Genomic DNA, 23,509 nt, shown 5'->3' on the forward strand with positions numbered 1-23,509 from the left:
TTTGTTGAACTGATGAAGGCATACTATGACGCTTCAGTGAGCCGAGTTAGAATCTATGGCGAAGAAACTGAAGAATTCCTGGTTGAGTTCGGAGTAAAACAAGGATGTGTCCTCTCTCCGACTCTATTCAATTATTGCATCGATTGGGTGTTGAAAATGCTCTATCGTCTTATCCAGGAGCGCAGGTTGGACAGAATCTCTCGCTGACTGACCTCGATTATGCGAATGATGTTGGCCTCCTGTCAGACCCTGTAGAAGCCCAAACATGCTTGACAGCGTTGTGGCCTGGGCAGATCTGATCGGCTTGAAAGTCAGCACAGAGAAAAACGAAATTCATGGCTATTAACCACGACACAGGACCATTCCCACTAACTATCAACCAAGTTCAGCTGGAAAAAGTCAACCGTTTCACATACCTAGGCTCCCAGCTTTGTACTGACGGATCTTCCGACGCTGATATCCAACAGAGAATACAGAAAGCGCAGACAGTCTTTGCCTCCCTTCGGAAACCCTTATGGAATCGCCGTGAAATCAGTGTCCAAACGAAAGTTTGAATTTACATGGCACTAGTCCGCACCGTTCTCCTTTACGGGTGTGAAACATGGTCGGCAAAACTACAACAAGAGAATACACTTAAGGTGTTTGAGCATACTTGTCTACGAAGAATTCTCAGAGTACAGCTACGTGACCGTATCTCCAACGTGAATATACATCGAATGTGCAATATTCAGAGAGATGTTGTGCTCACTATTAAAGGACGCCGTTTGAAATGGTTGGGTCATGTATTGCGGAAACCGCCAGAGTACCTGCCTCGCCAAATACTTCTAGTTGAGCCTATTAGCTACTGGAAGAAACGCCAAGGAGGACAGAGGAAGAACTGGTGGAACCTGGCCAAGTCAGACCTTGAACCAATAGGGAGTTTCAGAAAATTTGGTCACAGATGGTCAACACAGTGGCTCGCCTTTGCAGAGCAGCTGGCACAAGATCGATCAACATGGTCCAAGAAGGTCTCTAAGATCATCGATGCCGGGCGAGGTGGAAACGCCTGATTCCCGCCACAAGCACAAGTAAGTAAGTACATCTGGCTGAAACATATAATAAGTTGACAAATGACTTTAGATAAAATCACCAAAATATGGTATATTTGACAGGGATTTAAGTTTTTAGGAGTGAATTTGGTGTAGGAAAAGTAGATAGTAGCGGTTATAGACTGCTGCAATTTTGCAGGTTTAACATTCTAGTTATAATCAATGCATTAGTTGGTCAAAAACAGCCCATAAGTTAATGTGGTAGTCACATGATAGAGAGACGGCCAACCTAATCGATTATGTTGTTGTAAACTGAAGACTAACAAGATCGGTAAAAGATATTAGGGTATACTATTTTGAAGACAAACAAGTTTCGGCCCTCCCATCCTCTTTCACAAGCACGAAATTGGAAGTCCCTTTGCCCCCCAACTCTCCCTGAAATTTTCACTGTTATCGTCACGCCAGTTTTGAAATATTATAGGTCCTTTTTTGATGACCTGTATATACGCGTTCATAGTTTTTTTTCATGCTGCCTTACTATTTTGTCATGAAATATTCTATGTCGCACAGTAGCTCATTGTGCAAAAACTTGTTTTGAAGCTTGATAAAACAATAAAACCTATTTTAATTCCACTCCTCATCCCTTCCTCCAACAGAAAGTTTGAAACCTCTTTCCTTCTACACCTAATTCTCTCTTAAACTTTTATTGAGGTCAGCCAAATCGTTCGCAAGATATTGCAGATACATCATTTTGATAGCTTGGTGATATATAGTGTCTTACGATACATTACCCTGATATTTAACTGTAAAAAAAAAGGTTTCACATTTTTTAAGTCCTTCCTGTCCCCCTCCAAAGAAAAAGACACATTTTAGTACCTAAGTATATAAACTGAAATAGTTCATGCCCCCCTGCCTTTCCCCTTCAATTCTCCAGAAAAGTTTCAACTGGATCAGGTAATCCACTCCCTAGATGTCACAGAGAACTTATGTTGAAAAGTAGGTCCATACAACGTCTTTTGATGTACTAAGGTGTTCACTTTGCTTCAGGTTTATACCCTTGGAAAATTCTTGGCCAAGGGAACGATCGCTTACAGTTCTATGCCAATCGGACAGCCAAAACCAAACAAGCCCGTCTCTTGTACTTAAACTTATTTGAAAACTTACATGTCATACTTAAATTTCACAGGATAAGTTACATTTCACATGCTAACTTACATGATTTTGATCTTTGTCCTTGGGGCTGCGGAAGACACGTTTACCCATGGCTACTAGATCTTTGGACTACTCTGAACAAAATAGCTATCTCAAAGTTTTGATCGATCGAACACAAGGGGGGTTCCGGGTTCTGGGGGCAAAAACGGGCATGTGATTCGATGGCTTTCCAATAAGGTTTAGCCCTTAACAAGAGCACTTGAAGTATTTTTTTCCCGACATAACGAGCCTTCTCCAAAGTTTCTGCGACTACCCCTTTCGCATGAAAAAATTATATTAATGCACGGAAAACACCGTCCAAGGGTCTTTAGTAGGTATGCTAGTGCGTTGACTCTTATTTATATTTTCTATGCTTCCCAAAGTTTTAACAGTGATGTTGAATATTTATCTTCACATGCCAGGGAATGAAACCCCAGGTAACTAGGAAAATTCAAAATGCAAATAATTTCTAAACAACCAACCTGTAAACAATAGCCTAGTCTCTCTAAGATTATTGCAAATGTAGGTCTTTCTTCTGGATTTTTTTACCAACACTGGGTCATAAGACGATAAATAGGACCTGGACATCCTGGCGGTGATTCTAATCGGCCCCCATTGGTCACATATTGCATTACCTCTTGATTTCGTCTTCCAGGATACGGCATATAGCCTAAGGACATGACCTCCCAATGAAGTACGCCAAATGACCTGAAATTTGTTTCGAGCATTAATCAAATTAGCAAGCTCTTAAATTTTTTCTTGGCAAGCACTGTGGGCGGTATAGCAATCAATGGTGTATATATCGTCTCTTATATTCTTATGAAGTAACACAACCTTCAAATATATAAAATCAGTTGAATTCTGACTCGTGAATACCACAAAATCAAAATTCTGGAAATAGTTTGATTGGTCATTTGATAGTGGTTCTGATTGAGAAGTAATATAGAAGTGGAATTAACGGTAAAAAAGAATATGTTTCTCAATTGATTAAGCATACAATCTCAACAGCTCCTCAGCCCTAACTGGTATGACATAACTCAAAAACGCACGGAAACAAATTCTAATTAATTGTATGAACTGAAAATTATATCTCATCCTCTTTTATCCAAAAATTAACAGTCTTTTATTTCAATGTCGTCTAATTGGTTGTTTCTTGCATTTTTACACTATTTTTACCTTTTGTTGTCAATTCTCGTCCTTTGGCTACTTCTTATTTTCATTTACTTTCTTCGGTTTGTAAAGAAACGTATCTCAAGATGGGAAGGATAAAATATTATTATTACATTCTGTAGTAATAACAAGCTTGATTCTATTAGAGATAACTTTTCACAATAGGAGTGATCAGATCTTAATGAAATTTTATTTTTGGAAGGGTATCGTGCCTCATAGCTCTTATTTTAAATCCCGACTTAATCCGTTGAAAATAGGGGAAAGTTCAGGGGGGAACCTAAAATATTGGAAAATGCTTAGAGTGGAGATATGGTGATGAAACTTGGTGGTAAAAATAATCTTAATTCCTAGATACGTGATTGAAATAACCGGGACGGATCTGCTCTCTTTGGGGGAGTGGGGGGAGGATGGTTAATTCAGAAAAATTAGTAAAAATGAGGTATTTATAACTTACGAACAGGTAATCAGACCTTAATGAAATTTGATATCTAGAAGGGTCTTGTGCTTTACAACTCTTATTTTGAATCTCGACCAGATCTGGTGACATTGAAGGGAGTTTCAGGGGGAAACCGGAATTCTTGGAAAACGTGAAAATCGAGGTGTCTTACGAATGGGTGATCGGATCTTAATGAAAATTAATATATAGAAGAATATTATGTCTCAGATGCTCCATTTTCAATTCTAATCGGATCTGGGGTCGTAGAGGATTGGAGGGGGGAAACAGAAATCTTGGAAACCGAAAATCTTGGAAAACCCTTAGAGTGGAAATATCGGGATGAAACTTGATGGGAAGATAAAGCACAAGTTATAAATACGAGATTGACATAATTAGTAAGCATCTGTTCTTTTTTAGGGAGCTGGGAGCTGTTAATTTGGAAAAATCAGAAAAATTGAGGTATTTTAACTTTAACGGGTCACCGGATCTTAATGAAATTTGATATTTAGAAGGAACTTCTGTCTCAGAGCTCTTATTTCAAATACCAACCAGATCTTTTGACATTTGGGGGAGTTGGAGGGGGAAACCGGGAATCTTGGAAAACGCTTATAAATGTCGTAGATACGTGATTGACGTAACCGGACTGGATCCGCTCTCTTTGGTGGAGTTAGGTGACTCGTGACTCAGAGCTCTCATTTTAAATCCCTACCGGCATTAACCCTCTGATTTTCCTTTTAAAGCAATCTATTGATTCTTAGAATTTTGTTAGAGCTTATATCATCTGAGCTCTTGGCTCTTCCGACCTCGTCACAAGTGCCATATGAGCTCTTATCTCTTGTTTTTACAAATATGTAAAAAAGGCGATTGGGAAAGGGAGTAGTAGCCCTTCTTCGCATGTACCAGAGCCTTGGATCAAACGTCTCATAGTAAGAAATTGTAAGTAAAGATCCACCCTTTCCGATAGAAACTGATAATCTAAAAAGGAAAAGTGTGTTTCGATTTCAGCATGTGTAACATCCAAATCTATAATCTTTTAAATAGGAAAGATGTAATTATCTTTAAGTAGCCCATTAAAGGCTATCAGGACTGAAAAACTGCATAAGTTTGGAATTAGGAATTAAGGTCTCATTTAAGGTTCCTAGGAATTTAGAAATAAAGTAAAACTTTTATTGCAAAATTACTGTAGATCACTTAAAAGCGTTAGAAACACAGTTCTGTGCCTGTTTTTTGTATTAAATATTGATTTTGTAGAAGTATATTGGATTCAAAAGCCCTTTTTTATTGACTTTAGTGAGATTGATCACCTACCACTTAAAGCTCAAGAGGAATTTGCTGAGATTTTGAGTGAGCCAAAATTAAAACTTCAATTTCCAAAAAAAAAACCTTGACTGAATTCTGGATCGGAACTATAATTGAATTTTCGACAATCGCTGATACGGCGTTAAATGTTCGTATTTAAATTGTTATGCAAGTAAAAACAAGCCCATCCATTTCATAAGATTTTTGCCTATAGCGATCGCAATTTCTGTCTGTCTGTCGGCATGTCTGTCGGTTTGTCTGTCCCGGTTTTGCTACTTAGGCACTTCCAGATAAGCAAGGACAATGAAATGTTTCAGGCGTATCAGGAACCAGACCAGATTGAATTAGAAATAGTCGTTTCCAGAATTCCAATCATCTGGTTGGGAGTGGGGGACGGTTAACTCGGAAAAATTAGAAAAAATGAAGTATTTTTAATTTACAAACTGGTGATCGGATCTTAATGAAATTTCATATTTAGAAGGATATAGTGTCTCAGAGCTCTCAGTTCAAATTCCGACCAGACCCAGTGACATTGGGGGGAGCTGGGGCGGCGGAACCTAAAATCTTGGAAAACGCTTAGAGTAGAGGGATCGGGATGAAACTTGGTGTGAAAAATAGGCATAGATAACTTCGAAGACCACACTGCCTTTCCATGACGAAAGTAAAACAGTTCAAAATAGGGATGATACCTTTTTATTGACAGTGAAATATAAAATTACTTAACTGGATATTTCGAACACATATAAAGTGTTCATCATCAGCAGTAAAACTGCTGTTTACTGCTTTACCTGTTTTACTGCTGATGATGAACACTGTATATGTGTTCGAAATATCCAGTTAAATAATTTTATTTTTCACTGTCAATAAAAAGGTATCATCCCTATTTTGAACTGTTTTACTTTCAAAATAGGCATATGTCCTAGATAAGTGATTGACACAACCGGAGTGGAATCACTCTCTTTGGGGGAGTTGGGGGGGAGAGTTAATTCTGAAAAATTAGAAAAAATGAGCTATTTTTAACTTACGAAGGAGTGTTCAGATCTTAATGAAATTTCATATTTAAAAGAACCTCGCAACTCAGATTTGTTATTTTATATTCGATCGGATCCAGTGTCATTGGGAAGTGGGGGAGTTGAGGGGGAACTGGAAATCTTGGAAAACACTTAAAGCGGAGAGATCAGGATGAAACTTGGTGGGAAGAATAAGCACAAGTCCAAGATAAGTGACTGACATAACCAGACTGGATTCATTCTCTTTTGTGGAGTTGGGGGGGAGGAGTAATTCGGGAAAAATAGAAAAAATGAGGTATTTGTAACTTACGAACGGGTGATCAGATCTTAATGAAATTTGATATTTAGAAGGATCTTGTGATTTAGAGCTCTCATGTTAAATCCCGACCAGATCTGCTGACATTGCCTCAAAGATCTGAATTTGAATCCCGACTATATCCGGCGGTATTGAGGGAGTTGGAGGGGGGAACGGGAAATTTTGGAAAATGCTTAGAATGGAGAGACCGAGATGAACCTTGGTGGGAAGAATTATCTCAAATCCTAAATATGTGATTGACATAACCGGACTGAATGGGGGGTTAGGAGGTGTTAGCTCGGAAAAATTGGAGGTATTTTTAACGAAGACCGTGTAACCGGGTCTTAATGAAATTTGATATTTAGAAGAACTCATGTGTCAGAGCTCTTATTTTAACTCCTGAATGGATCTGGTGACAATGGGGGGGGGGGTTGGAGGGGAAAACCTGAAATCTTGGAAAACGCTTAGAGTGGAGAGATCAGGATGAAACTTGGTGGGTAGAATAAGCAAACGTCGTATATGCGTGATTGACGTTATCCGAAGGGATACGCTCTCTTTGGGGAGTAAGTGGGTGGGTCCAGTGCTTTGGCGAGTTCGGTGCTTCTGGACGTGCTAGGACGATGAAAATTAGTAGGCGTGTCAGCGACCAGCACGAATTGACTTGATAAAGTTGTTTTCCCCGTTTTAATCATCTGCGCGGCTGAAAGGAGAGAAAAAATTAGAAAAACGAGGCATTTTTAACTTATAAGTGGGTTATCGGATCTTATTTAAATTTTGATATTTAAAAGGACTTTGTGTCACAGAGCTCTTATTTGAAATGCTGACCGGTATTAAGCCTCTGATTTTTCCTTTTAAATCAAACTATTGGTTCATAGAATTTTCCTAGAGCTCATATCATATGAGGTCTTCTCTCTTCCAACCTCGTCACAAGTGTCATATGAGCTCTTAGCTCTTGTAATTTAGCACTTAGCACTCAACCAGAGGCGGTTTTAGGGGGTGACAGAGGGGAAGTTGCCACGAGTGCAGAAATTTTATGGGGTGCAGAGTTTCAAATGAATAATCTAGCAATTATAATCATGTTTTAATTTTTATAATTTTTTTTTATTAAAGTAAAGGAGAGGGCGCAATTGGCAGTAAGCATAAAAAATTGAATCCAAATGTTCCTTTTCAAATGTAAAGTAAGAAAAGTCAGATTTAAATGAATAAAAATTTTGTTGATATATGAAAATTTTATTAATAAATGGAAATTTTGTAAAAATTTGGCATGAAAATTTTGGGAGACAGGGGAGGAGGTACTAATCAAGATTTTCCCCCGGTTACAAGAAGGTTCAGAACCGCCACTTTACTCAACGACTGTATTCGAATATATTCGAGCAAACTAAGACGATGTTTATAAGTGGATTCTAAAAACTATTCATTTTCATTTGTATATGTATATCGTTACCTAATAAATAAATTACCAAGAATATTTATTAATATTTCTTTTATATTTAGATGGGTTTCTAGGAAACTAGCAATCATAAATGGGGCCGTGAATGACAACGGTTCATGAATCTCTGATCTATATAAACGATAACTCCCCTTTTCGTACACCCAAAATTCCGTAATGTACATGTTATTTGAACTTATTGAACAATACTGCTTTTCATTGAAAATTTTGACTAAGTATTCAGATTTTGTCCAAAACTTTAGTTACAATCATTGATCATAATTCTTACTTAGGAAAACTGAAAAGCGGAAAGCTATCCATATTTTTACAAATTTTGATGTATACAGTTAAACAGCAAGGAATCGGAGGTTTATACGTTTAGTAGCCTGCATCATATCTTGGAAAGGTCTTTACATGGTTTGAAGAAAGATCAGAAATTCAATATTGAAAAACAAGTTTCGTTTCAACTGGAAGTAAGTAGCAAAATTCAAACTTAAAACAAACAGAAATAATTTTAAATATGTGAGGGACTGTCTTCTTTTCTGCCCTGCTCTTTGCGCTAAAGTTTAATCCTCCGTCCCATATCTCCAAGAACAACTGCTGAAACACAGAGACCCTAGGATTGTAAAAAGAAGCTTTTTAAAGCACTAACAACCTTAGCAGAGCGAGCGAAGGGCAAAAATGGACCAGCAAGCCTCCATATTCTGAGTAATTGCTGTTAATTTTAAGTTTAAATATTGCTCCTTACTTTCAGATGGGAAAACTTGTACTATTTAATGTGCTGAGTGCTTTTACGAAGTATTATAAATTTTTTGTATAAAGAATAGAAAATTTTGGCGTCAAAGTATTGTCAGCCAAATCTTGAGCAATCTAGTTTCTTATGCGCATGAACAAGTTGTATTACGTATCATATTAATGATATTGAACTTGAAATAAAAAAGACTCGTGTATACCAAAGAAAAAAGTTTGGAAAACTTTGGAAAACTTTGGTTAACTTTGGAAAAGTTTTTAAACTCATCTGTCTTTCAAAAGTGGATCAAAACTATTTGAAATGATGAAATTTTTAAAACTGTTTTAAAATGGCATTTAAAACTAGCGCCGCCTCTCCCATCCTGTGTGCGCATATGATAGTGTCTGATATTCATGTCCAGATTTAAAGCTTTGACGTTTCTAGGCCCAAGCATTTTTGGCACTCCGGTTTTGTAAGATTTTTGGAGAAATCACTGAAAATTCGGGGATGGTGGAAACACTAAACAGAAAGTATCTGATGAGCTAAAAGTAATAAAAAAGAGGGGTGATACCGAACTCTAGGCTGCCATTCTTGGGATACATCTGACAGTTTATAAGTGACGACGAAATTCCTGTGTTGTTTCAAAATCACTTTTCTGTCAAAAGGTAGAGCGGAAGCGCAGTCCACCTGCCGGTTTGGTGATAAATCACATCTGTCCAGTTTTTGGTAAGAAAAAAAATCAATCAGTGATGAATTTATTGCGCCCCCTTGTATTTTGCGTCCCTAGGCCTGGGCTTAGTGGGCCTAGTGATGGAAGAATCCTTCTCTGTTACTTATGAACTTTGACACAAGACTTGATATTTCGGCAAGAACAGGTTTAATAATAACCAAAACATCAATAATGAATGTTATGGTAATCATTATCACTTTTTAAGTTAGTTTATCGAACAAATCATTTTTAATAAGGCAATCAGTCATTTACTTTTTATCCGACCATAAGCACTTCTGACATGCAGTATCTCTTTGCCCCGGATTTTTCAATGAATGCAAAAAACTGCAAATATATGGTTCAATTTTTAAGATATGTATTGCAGTGGTTGGTGTCAACTGGGTCGGTTGGAGTTATTGCCACAACTATGAATAATTCGTTTGCAGTTGGAAACGCGATTGTTACGGACTTGAAAAAGAAAACGAACCGAACCCATCCAAAGCCGGACAAAGTAGAATACGACAGCTTCTTGAAAATAAAGGTTCCTTTAATTTATTTCAATTTGTGTTTAATTATTTTTCCTTGTCTTTAGGTCTTAAAACCTGGAAATGCAGCTTCTGTTTTGATATGTTCTTCAGTTTCCAGATTATATTCGGCCCAGTCTTTAACTGTTTCGGTTTATCCTGGTTCTAAGTTTTAAGCTATTATGGAACTATTCTAAAACTTGAAATTAACTTCTTTTTTTTGTTGAGGCTTCCGGTTTCCAATTTTTCTTTACAGTGGAGCAATTTTCTTCTAAATGTTTACTCTGGGTCTTAAATATAGATGTAACCTTAATAAAACTTTTTTTTATAAGAGCATTAGCAAGTTATTAATAAGTAGTAATAATTTTTCAGGAATAAGTCTTGAATAAAAATTATATGGTAATTTAGTCCAAAATTCAAGAAAAATAGAGTATTAGTGGCAATTCACCACCAAATTACAAATATACAGCCCAATAGCCCGCCTGGGAAGCAGAATTTGTCCAGGGGGGTTTTTTCAAGAAATACGGGTTACAGCGGTAGCTAGCAGCCTAGTAACAAATGATCACATTCCCTTAATAAAAATTACAATAGCCGAAAACTCCTAAAAAAAGAGTCAGATTAAAACAAGAGGTACATTATTAGAACCACCTTTTAAAATACCCCTATATAGGAAAGTAATTGTCCCTTGGCTTGAATAACAAGGAAAATTGATTGGCTTAAAATCTACATAAGGGAACGACATAGTTCATTATATATGTGATAGCTGAAGCGATAGCTTTCATGCGGTAGCCTTCATTATATATGTTATTGTAGAGATAGCTGACATACTAATGTTAAGGATCATCATAGTTAATAATTAACATATTTTTGAAGTTTCATCAGTATCAGGGCTGTAGAAAAATCTGAAACCCAGTAAAGAAAAAAACACAGTATATACTGGAGTTACTTAGATGTCTTTATCTGAGGCTCGTCTCTTACTATTACAAATAAAAAAAAGCCATAGAGTTTTTCCAGTTATAGTCTTTATCTGGGTGGCAGCAGTAGCTAACAGCCTAGTAAGAGGCGATCACATCCCATGGGAAAAACTACAATAATCCTTAACTCCTAAAAATAAAGTCAGATCTAAACAAGAAGCACAGTTTTAGAACTACCCTCTCCGAAACCCCTGTGCAGGAAACTTATTGTCTATTGACTTGAACAACGAGTAAAATATATTGGTTTGAAAAACAAGAAAAGGGGCTGCACCCAGAATATTTTGCGTGTACGGCATCTTTTTTCTTGTTTTTTCTTTTCCTCAAATGTTTTTGAAAGAGCCTGATACCTGCCCAAGATTTTAGATTAAATTAACCTTCTTCATTGCCACAATTTAGCTTCACTCAACTGTTGCAAATTGAATTGCTTTGGTTCCCTGACGTGTTACGGGTGGTTTACCCCACTAGCTTCAGCTGAATGCATTACTTTTGAGTCTGCCTGGCGACCTAGACTTGAAATATTTTATGGTGCTTACTCCGTTAATGTGCTTTTGCCCCTTACTTTCCGTGCAATTTCTGTCAGTGGGTGTGGTCTGAACTTTAAGGTATGTCTGTTGACAATCCGTGCCATCTGTGCACGGTGTATACCAAGTCTCGGCTACGAAAATTTTTGGTTTTGCGAATACGTCATTACTGGAGAAGTCATATTGTTGCCTGAACCACTATATAAACTGAAACCAGTATGGTGAAGCAAAAAATTATTTGTGTCTACAGCTCAGGCTTTTGAATAGCAACGTCATGTCCATTCTCCTTTATGAAAGTGAATACTGGAATCCTAAATGTCCAGCTAGAAAAACGTATTCTAGCATTTGAAAATGTCTGCTTCAGAAGAATCCTTAACCTTTCGTGACAAGACAGAGTCATGAACGTAGTGGTCTGCAGACGAACAGATAAACCACCAGTCACTGATATGAAGCTATCTTGGTCAGGTTCTTCAAATGCCAGGAGACCGTCTTCCGAGTGGTATCTACGAGTGGCAACCCGAGGGTAGTTGAAAAGAGGGCGACCGAAACACACCCTTTGAAGACAGTACGACGGAGATCTGTGGACTGCTGAGCTGTCGTTACAACTACAGTGGAAGGACGTCACGGCTGCTGCTCCACTCTGGGACGTCTGGTGAAGCTTTGTTGATACCCCAGTGCAACACCCGGCCCTCGAGGAACTAAGGTAAGGTAAGATCATATTGTTGCCAAACTTTAGGTTTGCTACGTACGCACACTATTAAACATGGTTTGTATTTTCTTGAAGACGGTGTATTCCTTTTGTAGCTATAAAAAGAAAATTTTGTTAAGTTGTGCGCTTACGCAAACTGATGAAGGTAGAGTGGTGCACAACTTTCCTGCAGCTCTCCTTTGAATAAATAGAAAAAAAATGAGTTATTTTGACTTACAAATGGGTGATCGGATCCTAATGAAAATCTGTATTTAGAACGATATCGTGTCTCAGAGCTTTTATTTTAAATTCTGACAGTATCTGGTGAAGTTGGGAGGAGTTGGAGGAGGGAACCTAAAATCTTGGAAAACGCTTAGAGTGGAGGGATCGGGATGAAACTTAGTGAAAAACTAAGCACAAGTCCAAAATACGTGACTGACATAACCGTACCTGATCGTCTATGGGGGGAGGGGGGTAATTTGGAAAAATTAGAAAAAATGAGGTATTTGTAACTCATGAACGGGTTATCAAATCTTAATGAAATTTGATATTTAGAAGGATCTTGTGCTTCAGAGCTGTCATCTTATGTATAAAAAATAATTTCTTTTAAATGCTATTATTGTTAATTGCAAAAGTGACTATATTTATCTTTTTCCTAAAAAAATTAGCCCATAAACAACTCTCTATGATATTGAGTATTTAAATAAGGACCTGTAGGGGACAGGAACAAATCAAACGCTAGTCGGAACAATTGGAATTCGAGGAGGCGCCGACATTTTGCCACCTTGAGTACACCTCAGATCATTGCGTGTGCCGCACACTGCCACCGCGCTCAACTGGTCTACCTGATTTCAGAAAATGGGTGCCTCGTCGTGGGTATCTAAAATGTGTTAATTCTCTGTTTAGTCTACCAAACAACAGCCCAATAGAGCGAGGCTCGGATCGACCAAAACAACAAGTTTTTATATCTGGAAGGTGCCCTAACTAATCTCCTGTACAACTTTGTATCCTATTAACATTAAACCTTTTCACAATCAACACTGAAATGAAAAAAAGCGTTTGCTACTTCTATGACCAAGAAATTTGAGACTTCTCCTACGGAACGGAGCACCCGATGAGCCCCCATCGTATAAGAATGACTCATAGTCTAATACTTAATTACGGGCTTTACTAAAAATGGTGATCTATCGCCCTTACAAAGCAACTACTGCTGAAATCGAAAAAATTCATAGTGATGAGTATTTGGATTTCCTTTGTAATATTCAACCTGACAGCATTGAGAATTATGTGAAACAACAGCGAAAATTCATCTTACGAGCCGACTGTCCTGTTTTTTAGGGTATGTACAGATTTTTTCGGTTATCGACCGGTGGGTCTATAGATGGTGCAATCAAATTCAACACAAAACAAGCATATATTGTAAACAACTGGTCAGGAGGGTTTCACCACGCTAAAAAGGCCATGGCATCTGGCTTCTGTTATTTCAATAACATAGTTTTAGCAGTTCTTGATCTTTTGAATGATCACAAAAGAGTTTTATACGTTGACATTGACATTCACCATGGAGATGGTGTAGAAGAAGCCTTTCAAACAGTTCGTGGTAACGAACTGTAGTAATGAGCGACCCGGCTCAATAGTAACCAAAACTCTAAAAAATTTTGATATCAGTAGTTACATCAAAAGAATCGCATTTTGATGCTGATTTCAAATATATAAGTTTCATCAAGTTTAATATTACCCATCAAAAGTTACGACCCTGAGAAAATTTGCCTTATTTTAGAAAATAAGAGGAAATACCCCCTAAAAGTCGTAGAATCTTAACAAAAATTACACCATCAGATTCAGCGTATCCGAGAACCCTACTGTAGAAGTTTCAAACTCATATCTACAAAAATGTGGAATTTTGTATTTTTTGCCAGAAGGCAGATCACGGATGCGTTATTATTTGTTTGTTTTTTTTTTCCAGGGGTAATCGTATCGACCCAGTTGTCCTAGAATGTTGCAAGAGGAATCATTCTATCGGAAATGAAAAGTTCTAGTGCCATTCTTAAGTGACCAAAAAAATTGGAGGGCATCTAGGCCCCTCCCACCCTAATTATTTTCCCAAAGTCAACCGATCAAAATCCTGAGATAACCATTTTATTCAGCGTAGTCGAAAAACCTTATAACTATGTCTTTGGAGACGACTTACTCCCCCAGAGTCCCCGTGGGAGGGGCTACAAGTTGCAAACTTTGACCAGTGTTTACATATAGTAATGGTTATTGGGAAGTGTACAGGTGTTTTCAGGAGGATTTTTTGCTTGGGGGAGGGTTTGAGAAGAGGGGAATATTCTTGGGGAGCTTTCCATCGAGGAATTTGTCATGGGGGAAGAAAATTTCCATTAAGGGAGCGTAGGATTTACTAGCATTACTTAAAAAAAAACAATGAAAAAATAAATATGAAAAAGTTTTTTCAGCTGGAAGTAGGGAGGAGCATTAAAACTTAAAACGAACAGAAATTATTACCCATATGAGGGGCTCACCTCCTCCTAATATATTGCTCTTTACGCTAAAGTATTTTTAGTAATGTCAACTATTTTTTCTACGGCTTTTGTGATTCAGAGGTCATTCTTAATGAATTGGGACAAAATTATATCTTTTACTAATAAAAAGATTCGTAAAAAATTAAAAGTTCTAGTTGCCTTTTTAATTAACCAAAAAATTTGAGGGCAACTAGGGTTCCTCCCCGCTCTTTTTTTTTATCAAAATCATTCGATGAAAATTATGAGAAAGCCATTTAGCCAAAAAAAATTAAACTAAATATGCAAATTTCTTTTTAATTATTCTTCTGCGGAGAGCCAAAATCAAAACATGCATTGATTCAAAAACGTTCAGAAATTAAATATAAAAAAAAACAAGTTTTTTCAACTGAAAGTAAGGAGCGACATTAAAATTTAAAACGAACAGATATTACTTCGTATATGAAAGGGGCCATTTCCTCATCAACGCCCCGCTCTTTACGCTAAAATTTTTTACTGTTTTAAAAAGAAGAGTTGAGAGAAAGAGTCAAACTTTAGTGTAAAGAACAGGGCGTTGATGAGGAAGCAGCCCCTTTCATATACGAAGTAATTTCTGTTCGTTTTAAATTTTAATGTCGCTCCTTACTTTCAGTTGAAAAAACTTGTTTTTTTTTTAATTACTATACAAATCGAGTCATGACAGTGTCATTTCACTAGTTTGGAAAAATTTTCCCTGGAACCGGAGCTTTGAGGGAAACAGGTTTTGAAAAGGGAAAACGATATTCAGTTAATGTGCCATTAAAAAGAAGAATAGGAGATCATAGTTATAAACAAACTTTTAGACTTGTCTTAACTAAAGCGATGGAAGTGTATCAGCCAGGCGTTGTAGTGTTTCAATGTGGCGGTGACATTTTAAGCGAAGATGCTTTTGGTTGCTTTAACTTGTCCCTTGTTGGACATGGAAAATGTGTCGAATTTTTCAAGAAGTACCCCTTCTTCTACTCGATGATATACGCCCTCTAACGTAGCCAGGTGTTGGGCTTACGAAACCTCAATAGCTTTGGGCTGTGAAATTCCAAACCAATAGCCATTTAACGAATACATTGAAAATCTTGGTCCAAATGCAAATTTACATATTAGGCCCTCTAATATACAGGATGAGAATAGTAGGCAATATTTGGATCAAGTAAAAACCAGTATTTTAAAAATCAATCAATGTTGCAATGCGCATCAGATGTACAGATGCAAACTATCCCTCCAAATTTTTTTGAGCAAGAATCTGATGTTAAATAAAAATCAATAGGTATTATACATACTGAAATCTAAGAGAAAAAATAAAATAAAATGAATCACACAGAGAAAATAAGGTAAAAAGGATTGAAAAGGTTTGATTTGGTTACCGGATTCAAACGTATAACCTTAATTAAATAAAAATTTTAAAAGAAAGTAAGGAGCAACATCAAAACTTCAAATGAACTGATATCACTACGTATGTGAGGGGGTTGCTTTTTCTCAATACCTCATTCTTCATTCTTAAATATTTATTTTTTGTTCCAGTTCTTTAAGATCAACTTTTGAAACATTAGGGCCATTTGAATAATAAGTTTTTTTCTAAGTTCAAAAAAAAAATTTAGCGTGAAGAGCGAGGTATTGAGAAGAAGGCAACTCCCCTCATTTACGCAAATGTCTGTTCGTTTTAATTTTTGATACTGCTCCCTACTTCCAGTTGAAAAAAAAGACTTGTCTGTTTGTATTTAATTTCTAATTATTTTCAAAAAATGTCGGGAAATCTAGCTCCCTCTTGACGGAAAATTCTTTCCAATCACAAAAATTCCCTCTGTGGAAAGTTCTTCCCGCATAAGATACTGCTCCCCTGCCCCAGACAATCCCATTCTAGCTGAAATTCGCCCGGAAAATTTCTTGCAGACGATTCCAGCTGAAAAATTTTTCTCCGCATACTTTCATGTAAAAAGAAGTTTAATTTCTGACTGTTTTTAAAATAATGCGGGGAACACTTTCTTCGTGGAAAATCCTTCCTTCTAATATACCTCCCCCCTAACTAAAAATTGCTCCCTTCGAAAATTTCCTCAGGAGGATTTATCTCTTGGAAAATCGCCCCTCTAAGGAAAAATACTCGACAATTCTAACCTGCTGGAAATCCCCCCAGAGGACAATTCCCCTTAAGTTTTGCACATGTAAATTCGAGTCGGCGAAAAGAAAGCAAGACAAATAAAAAGAATTTTGTAATGGAATACCGGCAAATTTTCCTTGGAAAGTTCACCTCCTTAAAAATTATCCTCGTGGAAAATACCCCGATCAGAAAACAAACCCCCTCCCCCGAAAAACAAATTGTATGGTTCCACATAACAAATATTATACGTCAAAAATTATCAAATTTCATGATTTATAGACCTTTCCCCAGTGGCTCTGAGGGGTCACGATATCTCTTAAAGCATAGTTACTGTACTTTTCTATTATGCTGAATAAAATTGACACCTCAAAATTTTGTTCGGACGACTGTCAGGAAAAAAGAGGATGGAAGGGGGGCTAATTGCCCTCAATCTTTTTGGTCACTTAGAAAGGGCACTTTAACTTTTTAATCCTGTTTGAATGAACCCTCTTCTAATATTCTAAAACTATTAGTTCGATGCCATTATCCATGGAAAAAAGACGCATTCGTAATCTTTCTTCTGGAAAAAAAATATACAAAACTTCATATTTTTATAGATGAGAGCTTGAAACCTCTACAACAGGGTTTTCAGATATGCTGAATGTGATGGAGTGATTTTCATTATGTTCTCTTTACTTTTAGAAAGTTTAATTACCCCCATTTCTTAAAAATAAGACAAATTTTCTCAGACTCATAGGGGGTTCAAGTCTGATTCATTTGATTTGGGAGAAAGCCGAGTAGAAAATTTGCTCTTATTTTAAATTATGAAACGGTGATAAGGTTGATGAAAAAGGATGGTTCCAAATTCAATAAACTTCTGATGCCATATATGTCTAATTTTATGGATTTATTGTATCATATATACAAATATACTCTGTACTTTCTGTTTTGTTACAATAAAATCAATTTAAATTTTTAATTGATTATTTCATCTGTAGAGTTGGTTAGTTTGGATACAAAGAGAAATACCGTGGGTGCACTCGAACCTTTAGCTGCAGTGAAGTCAACTTTGGTTCTCACTCCAGTTCTGTTAAGGCCATAAATAGGCACAAGCGCTAAAAGTTAATGCAATTATGTATTTACCCATTAATTTATTAATACATTATTTATATTTATATTCTACTATATCTTATATTATACTATTATATATTATATTGTTATTACCTTACTAATTAGAGTTTCATTTAAGGATCTGAACAAGCTCGGGTACTGTGTCCAAATACATAAGAATGTTGCATAAGCTGATCAAAAATGTAGCAATTACTTTAGTTAAAAAAAGAAAAGAGCAAGGGAATCAGTATATTGTCAATGCTTTTTGTGTTGGAAGAGCAATACTTTGGTTTTGTTGTATTTTTTTTCCTAGCACCCCGATTTCCTTCGTTTGCATATTTTCCTATTTTGTTAGATCATGTTTTCCTTCGTTTGCAAAAATTTATGTATAACCAATTCGGAGTTTTAGAAAATAAACAAAATATAATAAAAATAAAAAGCCAGTTTTTTTAACTAGCAAATTAAGAAGCGATATTAAAGCCTAAGATTAATAGAAAATATGCCGTATAGCAGAGGTTCTGCCCCTTCCTCAAACCTCGTTCTTTATGGTAAAGTCTTGAAATTTCATGAAAATTAATCAAGAATCAAACAGTTCATTTCGATGCTAAATGATATATCAAAAGAATCGGATTTTTATGCTTTTTTTAAATATATAAGTTTCATCAAATTTAGTCTTTGTCATCAAAAGTTGCGAGCCTGAGAAAATTTGCCTTATTTTGGAAAATAGGGGGAACACCCCCTAAAAGTCATAGGATCTTGACAAAAATAACACCATCGCATTCAGCGTATCAGAGAAACCTATAGAATAAATTTCAAGGTCAAATCTACAAAAATGTGGGATTTCATATTTTTTGCCAGAAGACAAATCACGGGTGCGTGTTTATTTATTTGTTTGTTGTTTTTTTTCCCAGAGGTCATCGTATTGACCAAGTGGTCCTAAAGTGTTGCAATAGGAATCATTATAACGGAAATGAAAAGTTCTAGTGCCCTTTTTAAGTGACCAAAAAATTGGAGGCCACCTCGGCCCCCTCCCACGCTAATTTTTTCCCAAAGTCATTGGATCAAAATTTTTAGATAGCCATTTTGTTCCGCATAGTCGAAAACCATAAGAACTATGTCTTTGGGGATGATTTACCCCCCCCCCCCCACAGTCCCTGGGGGAGGGGCTGCAAGTTACAAACTTTGACCAATGTTTACATACAGTAATGGTTATTGTGATTTTTTGGTTTGGGTGTGGGGTTCAGCGGAGGGGGCTATATGGGAGGATTTTTCGTTGGAGGAATATTTCATGGGGGAAGAGAAATTCAATGAAAAGGTCACGGTAATTTCTAGCATTACTATTTAAAAAAAAAAACAATGAAAATATAAACATGAAAAGGTTTTTTCAATTGAAAGTAAGGAGAAGCATTAAAACTTAAAACGAACAGAGATTATAACGCATATGAGGGGTTCTAAAAATACTTTATCATAAAGACCGAGGCATTTAGGAGGAAATAAATACTTTGTTCTTTATGCTAAATTATTTTTAGTAATTTCAACTATTTAATCTACGACCTTTTTGATTCAGATTAAGATTTAGTGTGAAGAGCGAGGTATTAACGAGGGGAAAAACCCCCTCATATATATAATCAAAAATATAAGAGCATAAAAGTTTGTTACGTAAGTTAATTCTAAAGTTACGTAAATTTTTTACTAATAAAAATGCTCATTAAAAATTAAAAGTTCTAGTTGCCTTTTTAAGTAACCGAAAAATTGGAGGGCAGCTAGGCCTCCTTCCCCACTCCTTATTTCTCAAAATCGTCTGATCAAAAATAAGAGAAAGCCATTTAGCCAAAAAAAGAATTAATATGCAAATTTCATTTTAGTAACTTATGTACGGAGAGCCAAATTCAGAAATGCATTAATTTAGACTTTCAGAAATTAAATTAAAAAAATAGTTTTTTGAAATGAAAGTAAGGAGCAACATTAAAACTTAAAACGAACAGGAATTACTCCGTATATGAAAGGGGTTTTCCTCCTCGACACCCCGCTCCTTGCGATAAAGTTTAATTCTTTTTCGCAAATCTACTTTTTAAAACAATAAAGGACTTTAGTGTAAACATGCATACAATAAAAACTTTCATTTTGACTTTTAATTTTACTCCTCAATTTCAGTTGAAAATCCTATTTTTTAATTATTTTAGGACTGTTTTAAGAATTATACCAGGAAATCCCTCCTTCTACTCCTGAAAATTTTCTGTATATATATAAATAAATAAATAAATAAATAAATATATATATATATATATATATATATATATATATATATATATATATATATATATATATATATATATATATATATATATATATATATATATATATATATATATATATATATAAACTAGCTGTTGGGGTGGCGCTTCGCGCCACCCCAAAACCTAGTTACGCGCCATACACCCCCAAGCCCCCCCACGCGCGTAAGTCGTTACGCGCCATATTAGTTACGCGCCATTGTAGTTGTGTCCCTGTGTCCCACCTGTGAATAGATATATATATATATATATATATATATATATATATATATATATATATATATATATATATATATATATATATATATATATATATATATATATATATATATATATATATATATGTATATATATATATATATATATATATATATATATATATATATATATATATATATATATATATATATATATATATATATATATATATATGTATATATATATATATATATATATATATATATATATATATATATATATATATATATATATATATATAGGTTTTTAACTACGTAAAACATGTGAATATACAACATTCTTCGCTGTCCCATTGTCTATGCATATAAATAGATTGTCAGGTTTACTGACTCTTGAAAATGCAACATATAATTGTCCATGGGAAAAAAAAATCCGTATTCAGATCTATACCTCATTATTCTAATGATGTGTCCCTGTGTCCCGGTCGCCATTTATATTCCCTGTGTCCCGGTCGTCATTTGTGTCCCGGTGTCCCAGTTTGTAATTTCTCTTTGAGTGTCCCGGTCTTCATTTATATTCCCTGTGTCCCGGTGTCCCGGTCGGCATTTGTGTCCCGTTGTCCCTGTCTGTAATTTCTATTCGAACAATCCCTGTGTCCCGGTCGTCATTTATATATCCCGCCTGTGCCCCCGGTGTCCCCGTCGTTGTTTTGTCCCTGTGTCCCGGTCGTCATTTATATTCCCTGTGTCCCGGTCGTGATTTGTGTCCGGGTTTCCCAGTCTCTAATTTCTCTTTGAGGTTCCCAGTCGTCATTTATACTCCCTATGTACCGGTCGTCATTTGTGCCCCGGTGTCCCGGTATGTAATTTCATCAGTTGACAAACCTGACATCAGTCGACAAACAACTTCATGACGCATACGGCTCAATCGTTAAAACGACGTCAATTGACAAACATGACGTCAGTCGACACACAAACATGACGTCACCCGACAGATCCACACACACACACAGACAACTTATTTTTATATAGATAGATAGATATATATATATATATATATATATATATATATATATATATATATATATATATATATATATATATATATATATATATATATATATATATATATATATTTATATATATATATATGTATATATATATATATACATATATATATATATATATATATATATATATATATATATATATATATATATATATATATATATATATATATATATATATATATATATCATGAAAAGAGAAATCACCAATGCAACAGCACAAACACACACAAAAAAAAGACAGAAGGTGAAAAAGAAGACTGTTTTCCTAAATTAGTGATTAATTGAGACCAGCACTTGAATGAGGCCTTACCCTACTCATCCATACAATCACATAGGTCAAACAGCATAGCCATGCACAATCAACCATAAAGAATAATCCATGGACAGGCAGTCATGTCGTCAATAAGCATAAGTCGTCATTTCCCAAACAATAGAAAAAATAATAAAGACAAATAATTCAGAGGCAATAACCCAACACAAGGACTCATCAGGAAAATACACTTGCGTATAGGGTTTCGCCACTTTAAATTCTCTACCCAGCAAAGTGTTGTGGCTACCACAGAATATCAATGGCATCCCCGTGTCAGGTATCACCCCCAAAATACATGCTTATGAAAAAAAAAATGCAAATGTAAAACAACCAAGTAACACCAAAACAAGCTTATCCTGTTAATATATCCCTCTTTTTAGCAACAATAGGTAAACTAAATATGATAAATTTTACCAAATCACAAATATTAACACAATGCAAAAAAAAATGAATGAACTAAACACTTATAGAATTCATCGTTACCATGTGGCTATTTTTTTAAGAAAATCCATTCTATTAGAAACACAATTCATAGTAAATGGCGCTACATCATCATTTGTCGAACCTCCGAAATTAGTTGAAAATTTCTGTAAGTATTTCCAGATAATTCTTTTAATATTTATTTAAAGGTTCGTTATAATGAAAACTAAATTTTTTAAATTGCCAAGTTAATTTATTTGCAGAAAAACCTCTTGATATCAATTTTTGGCTTAAGGTTTTACATCTATTTTTAAAATCAATATAATTACTACAAATCTTTGCATAACGAAGTAACTGTGAGAAAAACGCCGAATACGTGATATTTGAGTGTATATTACTTTCATGGAATGGGAAACTAATCACTTCAAAATCAAAATCATCCGTTTTATTATACATTTTAAAACTTAATTTATTATTATCACAAATATTAATATTTAAATCTAAGAAATAATCTTCATGACCAGCGCCAAGACTACGTTCAAGAGTAAGCTCTGATGGATATATATTTTTACAAATATCAGTGAAATCCTTACAATTTAAGACCAAAATATCCTCTAAATATCTTTTATTATTTGACAAAACGTGTTTTAAATTATTTGGATAATTCTTATCCATCATATATTTATATTCTAGTTGACTTAAAAACAAGTCAGCTATAAATGGGCTGGCATTCCCCCCCCCCATGGGAATTCCCACGATTTGCTTGTACAAATCACCACCAAATCTTATATAAGTATTGTATAAAACAAATTCTAATAACTCAAAAATCATATCCAAGCTGTAACATCTCAAGTTAACTGTGGTATTAAAGCAATTTGTCCATATAGCTTTTTTATTATAACTGTCTAGTTTTAAGAACCTTTTACTAGATAAGAGGAAAGATTTCTTGATAACAGTTTTTAAATTATCTAACACTACATTAAGTGGTAAATTAGTATACATTGTCGCAAAATCGAAAGACTCAATTCCTTTAGCTGAAACCATTGTTAAAGAATCTATCACCTGGAGTGAATTATTAACACTCCAATATGGATTAAAATTCGAAAACTTTTTAATACCAGAACGATAGGTTTTGAGTTTATTTACAATTTCCTTTAAAATTAAAGAGAGGTCAGTAGCAGCAATGCGGGTTGGACATTTAGCTGCTCCAGCAATAAACCGTGGTTTAGGGGATTCTTATGAAATTTTACAGTCCAATATAGGAAAGGGAACTTTTTATCAATGTCATTTAATTTAATATTAAAATTTTTAAAAAGTATTTCTTCAGTATTTTCAATTAAATTCTCATCCTCTAAATTTACCTTTTCGTAAATATTAGTTGTGCATAACTCCCTTTTTAAGATATCACAATACAGCTTCTGACAAATTATGGCAAAATTATTATTAGCTTTATCCACTGGGGAAATTACAAACTCATTCTGTAGATTAGCAATTGC

At 35.3% G+C, this 23,509-nt stretch overlaps 1 protein-coding gene and 1 pseudogene across 1 annotated transcript in view; one reads left to right on the forward strand and one right to left on the reverse strand.

Moving 5' to 3' along the window:
- Positions 1–2,909, reverse strand: part of LOC136032021 (uncharacterized) — a 107,382-nt gene extending 104,473 nt beyond the window's left edge. Inside the window, exon 1 of the mRNA XM_065712121.1 lies at positions 2,702–2,909. The gene's annotated coding sequence lies outside the window, so the exon portion shown is untranslated. The remainder of the gene's footprint in view (positions 1–2,701) is intronic.
- On the forward strand, positions 561–15,525 carry LOC136035355 (histone deacetylase 2-like; annotated as a pseudogene).
- Positions 15,526–23,509: the final 7,984 nt, after the last annotated feature.

Source organism: Artemia franciscana, chromosome 1, assembly GCF_032884065.1.
Source record: "Artemia franciscana chromosome 1, ASM3288406v1, whole genome shotgun sequence".
In the NCBI taxonomy this organism is placed as follows: Eukaryota; Metazoa; Arthropoda; class Branchiopoda; order Anostraca; family Artemiidae; genus Artemia; species Artemia franciscana.